The following is an 8,294-nucleotide window of genomic DNA, read 5'->3' as shown; positions in this document are numbered from 1 at the left end:
CCTTTACCACTTTAAATATGTCATGCCACTGTCTCCTGGCCTATAAGGTTTCCATCGAAAAGTCTGCTTCCAGATGTATTGGAGCGCCATTGTACGTTATTTGTTTCTTTTCTCTTGCTGTGTATAGGATCCCTTCTTTATCTTTGACCTCTGAGAGTTTGATTATTAAATGCTTTGAGGTAGTCTTCTTTAGGTTAAACCTTCTTGGTGTTCTATAGCCTTCTTGTACTTGGATGTCGACATTCTTCTCTACCTTTGAGAAATTATCTGATATTACCCCCTTGAATAAACTTTTTACCTCTGTCTCTCTTTCTACATCCTCTTTAAGGCCAATAACTCTTTTTTTTTTGAGACAGAGTTTCACTCTTGTTGCCCATTCTAGAGTGTAATGGCGCGATCTCAGTTCACTGCAACCTCTGCCTCCCAGGTTCAAGCGATTCCTCTGCCTCAGCCTCCCGAGTAGCTAGGACTACAGGCACATGCCACCACACCTGGCTAATTTTTGTATTTTTAGTAGAGATGAGGTTTCACCATTTTCACCAGGCTGGTCTCGAACTTCTGACCCCATGATCTGCCCGCCTTGGCCTCCCAAAGTGCTGGGATTACAGGCGTGAAACACTGCTCCCAGCCTAGGGCCAATAACTCTTAGATTTGTTCTTTTGAGGTTATTTTCTAGATCCTGTAGGCATCCTTCACTGTTTTTTATTATTTTTTCTTTTGTCTCCTCTGATTATGTATTTTCAAACATCCTGTCTTTAGGTTCACTAATTATTTCTTCTGCTTGATAAATTCTGCTATTAAGAGACTGATGCATTCTTCATGATGTCATTTGCATTTTTCAACTCTAGAATTTCTGCTTCATTCTTTTTTAATTATTTCAATCTTTTGTGAAATTTATCTGCCTAAATTCTGAATTCCTTCTCTGTGTTATCTTGAATTTCTTTTTCTCAAAACAGCTAATGTTTAATTCTTTGTCTGAAATGCCACATGTCTCTGTTTCTCATGAATTGGTCCCTGCTGCCTTATTTAGTTCATTTGTTTAGGTCTTGTTTTTCTGGATGGTGTTGATGCTTGTAGATGTTCATCTGTGTCTAGGCATTGCAAAGTCAGGTATTCATTGTAGTCTATGCAGACTGGGCTTGTTTGTGCTTGTCCTTCTGGGGAAGGCATTTATTATGGTTTGGCTCTGTGGCCCCACTCACATGTCATGTTGAATTGTAATAGCCACATGTTAAAGGAGGGGCCTTGTGGGAGGTGATTGGATCAGGGGGCCGGATTTTGCCCCTGCTCTTCTCGTGATAGTGAGTTCTCATGAGATCTGATGGTTTAAATATGTGTGGCACTCCCTCCTTCGCTGTCTGTCTCTCCTGCTCCACCATGTGATTGCTTCCCCTTCCGCTATGAGTGTAAGTTTCCTGAGGCCTCGAAGTCACGTTTGCAGTTAAGTCTGAAGAACTGTGAGTCAATTAATCCTCTTTTCTTCATAAATTGCCCAGTCTCAGGTAGCTCTTTATAGCTGTGTGAAAATGAACTAACACACCATTCTAAGGAACTTGAAGGGATGAAGACTCATAGAGGCACCACCTTGGTGGTCTTAGATAAGATCTCTGAGGGGGCGTTCCAAGATGGCCAAATAGGAACAGCTTGGGTCTGCAGCTCCCAGCGTGATCGACTCAGAAGAGGCGTGATTTCTACATTTCCAACTGAGGTACCTGTTTTATCTCACTGGGACTGGTTGGACAGTGGGTACAGCCCACAGAGGGCGAGCTGAAGCAGAGTGGGGTGTCGCCTCACCCAGGAAGCACAAGGGGTCAGGGGATTTCCTTTTCCTAGCCAAGGGAAGCTGTGACAGACTACCTGGAAAAACGGGACACTCCCTGCCCAAATACTGTACTTTTCCCAAGGTCTTAGCAACTGGCAGACAAGGTGATTCTCTCCCGTGCCTGGCTTGGCAGGTCCCACACCCACGGAGCCTTGCTCACTGCTAGCCCAGCAGTCTGAGTTTGATCTGCGAAACAGCAACCTGGCTAGGGGAAGGGCGTCCGCCATTGCTGAGGCTTGAGTAGGTAAACAAAGTGGCAGGGGCAGCTCAAACTGGGAGGAGCTCACTGCAGCTCAACAAGGCCTACTACCTCTAGACTCCACCTCTGTGGGCAGGGCTTAGCTGAACAAAAGCAGCAGACAACTTCTGCAGACTTAAACATCCCTGTCTGACAGCTCTGAGGAGAGCAGTGGTTCTCCCAGCACAATGTTTGAGCTCTGAGAATGGACAGACTACATCCTCAAGTGGGTCCCTGACCCCCGTGTAGCCCAACTGGGAGACACCTCCCAGTAGGGGCTGACAGACACCTCGTGTAGGCATCTACCCGTCTGGGATGAAGCTTCCAAAGGAAGGATCAGGCAGCAATATTTGCCGTTCTGAAATATTTGCTGTTCTGCAGCCTCTGCTGGTGATACCCAGGCAAACAGCGTCTGGAGTGGAACTCCAGCAAACTCCAACAGACCTGCAGCTGAGGGACCTGACTGTTAGAAGGAAAACTAACAAACAGAAAGGAAAAGCAACAACATTAACAAAAAGGTCATCTACACCAAAATCCCATCAGTAGGTCACCAACATCAAAGACCAAATGTAGATAAAACCACAAAGATGGGGAGAAAGCAGAGCAGAAAAGTTGAAAATTCTAAAAATCAGAGCACCTCTTCTCCTCCAAAGGATCGCAGCTCCTCACCAACAACAGAACAAAGCTGGATGGAGAATGATTTGATGAGTTGACAAAGGTAGGCTTCAGAAGGTCAGTAATAACAAACTTCTCCAAGCTAAAGGAGGATGTTTGAGTCCATCTCAAGGAAGCTAAAAACGTTGAAAAAAGATTAGATGAATGGATAACTAGAATAAACAGTGTAGAGAAGAGCTTAAACGACCTGATGGAGCTGAAAACCATGGCATGAGAACTTCGTGATGTATGCACAAGCTTCAATACCAGTTCGATCAAGTGGAAGAAAGGGTATCAGTGATTGAAGAAGAAATTAATGAAATAAAGCAAGAAGACAAGGTTAGAGAAAAAAGAGTAAAAAGAAATGAACAAATCCTCCAAGAAATATGGGACTATGTGAAAAGACCAAATCTACGTTTGATTGGTGTACCTGAAAGTGATGGGGAGAATGGAACCAAGTTGGAAAACACTCTTCAGGATATTATCAAGGAGAACTTCCTCAACCCAGCAAGGCAGGCCAACATTCAAATTCAGGAAATACAGAGAACACCACAAGATACTCCAGGAGAAGAGCAACCCGAAGACACATAATTGTCAGATTAACCAAGGTTGAAATGAAGGAGAAAATGTTAAGGGCGCCAGAGAGAAAGGTCAAGTTACCCACAAAGGGAAGCCCTTCAGACTAACAGCAGATCTCTCGGAAGAAACCCTACAAGCCAGAAGAGAGTGGGGGCCAACATTCGACATTCCTAAAGAAAAGAATTTTCAATCCAGAATATCATATCCAGCCAAACTAAGCTTCATAAGTGAAGGAGAAATAAAATCCTTTCCAGACAAGCAAATACTGAGAGATTTTGTCACCACCAGGCCTGCCTTACAAGACCTCCTGAAGGAAGCACTATACATGAAAACAAACAACCAGTACCAGACACTGCAAAAACATGCCAAATTGTAAAGACCATCAATGTTATGAAGAAACTGCATCAATTAATGGGCAAAATAACCAGCGAGCATCATAATGACAGGATCAAATTCACACTTAACAATATGAACCTTAAATGTAAATAAGCTAAATGCCCCAATTAAAAGACACAGACTGGTAAACAGGATAAAGAGTCAAGACCCATCAGTGTGCTGTATTCAGGAGACCCATCTCACATGCAGAGACGCACATAGGCTCAAACTAAAGGGATGGAGAAAGATCTACCAAGCAAATGGAAAAGAAAAAAAAGCAGGGGTTGCAACCCTAGTCTCTGATAAAACAGACTATAAACCAACAAAGACCAAAAGAGACAAAAAAGGCCATTACATAATGGTAAAGGGATCAATTCAACAAGAAGAGCTAACTATCCTAAATATGTATGAACCCAATACTGGAGCACCCAGATTCATCAAGCAAGTCCTTAGAGACCTGCAAAGAGACTTAGCTCCCACACGATAATAATGGGAGACTTTAACACCTCACTGTCAATATTAGACAGATCAACAAGACAGAAGGTTAACGAGGATATCTAGGACCTGAACTCAGCTCTGCAACAAGCAAACCTGATAGACACCTACAGAACTCTCCACCCTAAATCAACAGAATATACATTCTTCTCAGCACCACATCACACTTATTCTAAAATTGACCACATAATTGGAAGTAAAGCACTCCTCAGCAAATATAAAAGAACAGAAATCACAACAAACTGTCTCTCAGACCACAGTGCAATCAAATTAGAACTCAGAATTAAGAAACTCACTCAAAACCACACAACTACATGGAAACTGAACAACTTGCTCCTGAATGACTACTGAGTAAATAACGAAGTGAAGGCAGAAATAAAGATGTTCTTTGAATCCAATGAGAACAAAGACACACCATACCAGAATCTCTGGGACACATTTAAAGCAGTACATAGAGGGAAATTTATAGCACTAAATGCCCACAAGAGAAAGCAGAAAAGATAAAATTGACACCCTAACATCACAATTAAAAGAACTAGAGAAGCAACAGCAAACAAATTCAAATGCTAGCAGAAGGCAAGAAATAACTAAGATCAGAGCAGAACTGAAGGAGATAGAGACACAAAAAAACCCTTCAAAAAAATCATTGAATCCAGGAGCTGGTTTTTTGAAAAGATCAACAAAATTGATAGACTGCTAGCAAGACTAATAAAGAAGAAAAGAGAGAAGAATCAAATAGACACAATAAAATATAATGATAAAAGGGATATCACCACCGATCCCACAGAAATACAAACTACTATCAGAGAATACTGTAAACAGCTCTATGCAAATAAACTAGAAAATCTGGAAGACATGGATATATTCCTGGACACATACACCCTCCCAAGACCAAACCAGGAAGAAGTTGAGTCTCTGAATAGACCAATAACAGGCTCTGAAATTGAGACAATAATTAATAGCCTACCAACCAAAAAAAGGCCAGGACCAGACGGATTCACAGCCGAATTCTACCAGAAGTACAAAGAGGAGCTGGTACCATTCCTTCTGAAACTATTCCAATCAATAGAAAAAGAGGAAATCCTCCCTCATTCATTTTATGAGGCCAACATCACCCTGATACCAAAGCCTGGCAGAGAGACAACAAAAAAAGAAAATTTTAGACCAATATCCCTGATGAACATCTATGTGAGAATCCTCAATAAAATACTGGCAAACCGAATCCAGCAGCACATCAAAAAGCTTATCCGTCATGATCAAGTCGGCTTCATCCCTGGGATGCAAGGCTGATTCAACATACACAAATCAATAAATGTAATCCATCACATAAACTGAACCAACAACAAAAAGCACATGATTATCTCAATAGATGCAGAAAAGGCCTTTGACAAAATTCAATAGCCCTTCATGCTAAAAACTCTCAATAAACTAGGTATTGATGGAACATATCTCAAAATAATAAGAGCTATTTATGACAAACCCACAGTCAATATCATACTGAATGGGCAAAAACTGGAAGCATTCCCTTTGAAAACCGGCACAAGACAAGTCACCACTCCTATTCAACGTAGTGTTGGAAGTTCTGGCCGGGACAATCAGGCAAGAGAAAGAAATAAAGGGTATTCAATTAGGAAAAGAGGAAGTCAAATTCTCCCTGTTTGCAGATGACATGATTGTATATTTAGAAAACCCCATTATCTCAGCCCAAAATCTCCTTAAGCTGATAAGCAACTTCAGCAAAATCTTAGGATACAAAATCAATGTGCAAAACTCACAAGCATTCCTATACACCATTAACAGACAAACAGAGAGCCAAATCATGAGTGAACCCCCATTCACAATTGCTACAAAGAGAATAAAATGCCTAGAAATACAACTTACAAGGGATGTGAAGGACCTCTTCAAGGAGAACTAGAAACCACTGGTCAAGGAAATAAAAGAGGACACAAACAAATGGAAGAATATTCCATGCTCATGGATAGGAAGAATCAATATCGTGAAAATGGTCATACTGCCCAAAGTAATTTATAGATTCGATGCCATCCCCATCAAGCTACCAGTGACTTTCTTCACAGAATTGGAAAAAACTACTTTAAAGTTCATATGGAAGCAAAAAAGAGCCTGCATTGCCGAGACAATCCTAAGCAAAAAGAACAAAGTTGGAGGCATCACACTACCTGACTTCAAAGTGTACTACAGGGCTACAGTACCCAAAACAGCATGGTACTGGTACAAAAACAGAGATACAGACCAATGGAACAGAACAGAGCCCTCAGAAATAACACCACACATCTACAGCCATCTGATCTTTGACAAACCCGACAAGGAGAAGAAATGGGGAAAGGATTCCCTATTTCATAAATGGTGCTGGGAAAACTGGCTAGCCATATGTAGAAAGCTGAAACTGGATCCCTTCCTTACACCTTATACAAAAATTATTTCAAGATGGGTTAAAGCCTTAAATATTAGACCTAAAACCGTAAAAACCCTTGAAGGAAACCTAGGCGATACCATTCAGGACATAGGCATGGGCAAGGACTTCATGACTAAAACACCAAAAGCAATGGCAACAAAAGCCAAAATAGACAAATGGGATTTAATTAAACTAAAAAGCTTCTGCACAGCAAAGAAACTGCCATCAGCGTGAACAGGCAACCTACAGAATGGGAGAAAAATTTTGCAAACTACTCATCTGACAAAGGGCTAATATCCAGAATCTACAAAGAACTCAAGGAAATTTCAAGAAAAAAACAAACAACCCCATCAAAAAGTGGGCAAAGGATATGAATAGACACTTCTCAAAAGAAGACATCTATGCAGCCAACAGAGACATGAAAAAAAGCTCATCATCATTGGTCATCAGAGAAATGCAAATCAAAACCACCATGAGATACCATCTCATGACAGTTAGAATGGCGATCATTAAAAAGTCAGGAAACAACAGATGCTGGAGAGGATGTGGAGAAATAGGAACACTTTTACATGTTGATGGGAGTGTAAATTGGTTCAACCACTGTGGAAGACAGTGTGGCGATTCCTCAAGGATCTAGAACTAGAATTACCATTTGACCCAGCAATCACATTACTGGGTATATACCCAAAGGATTATAAATCATGCTGCTATAAAGACACATGCACACGTATGTTTATTGCAGCACTATTCACAATAGCAAAGACTTGGAACCAATCCAAATGTCCATCAATGATAGACTGGATTATACACCATGGAATACTATGCAGTCATAAAAAAGGATGAGTTCACGTCCTTTGCAGGGACATGGATGAAGCTGGAAACCATCATTCTCAGCAAAATATCACAAGGACAGAAAACCAAACACTGCACATTCTCACTCATAGGTGGTAATTGAACAATGAGATCACTTGGACACAGGGCAGGGAACATCACACACCAGGGCCTGTTGGGTGGTGGGGGGCGCGGGGAGGACTAGCATTAGGAGAAATACCTAATGTGAATGATGAGTTGATGGGTGCAGCAAACTAACATGGCACATGTATACCTATGTATCAAACCTGCATGTTGTGCACATGTATTCTAGAATTTAAAGTATAATAATAATAATGATAATAATAATAATAATCATAAAAGATCTCTAAGAATTCCTTGGATTGCCATGCGGAGACCTCCCCTCCTCCAGAAACAGATGCCATGCAAATGGAGTATGGTGCTCTGTGCTGAACACCTGGCACTGGCTTGTGGTGATGCAAGTCCTCTATGGCTACCACCACTGGGACTGTACTGGGCCTGACCTGAAGCCATCACAGCAGTGGGCCTTGCCCAAGGTCATTCCCTTCAAGGCAGGGAGTTCCCCCAGGTCCTGGGTGTGTCCAGAGATGCAGTCTGGGAGCCAGGGATTAGAGTAAAATACCTTCGCAATTTACCTTTTGTTTTGTTCGACTGCAGCTAAGCTGGCACTCCAACTACAATATAGTTTTCCCACTCTTCCCTCCCCTTTGCACAAGCATGGGAGTCTCTCCCTGTGGCCACCATCACCACTGGTCCATGGGGAGTTCTGTCAGGCCATCACTGATGTTCACTTAAAGCTCAAGGGCTCTTCCATCAGCCTGTAGTGAATGCTGCCAGGTCTGGGGCTCACTCTGCAGGGCAGTGGG

This window comes from Pongo abelii, chromosome X, assembly GCF_028885655.2.
Source record: "Pongo abelii isolate AG06213 chromosome X, NHGRI_mPonAbe1-v2.0_pri, whole genome shotgun sequence".
Classification (NCBI taxonomy): Eukaryota; Metazoa; Chordata; class Mammalia; order Primates; family Hominidae; genus Pongo; species Pongo abelii.
The sequence above is the reverse complement of the archived record's forward strand: the minus strand, read 5'-3'. Positions refer to the sequence as shown.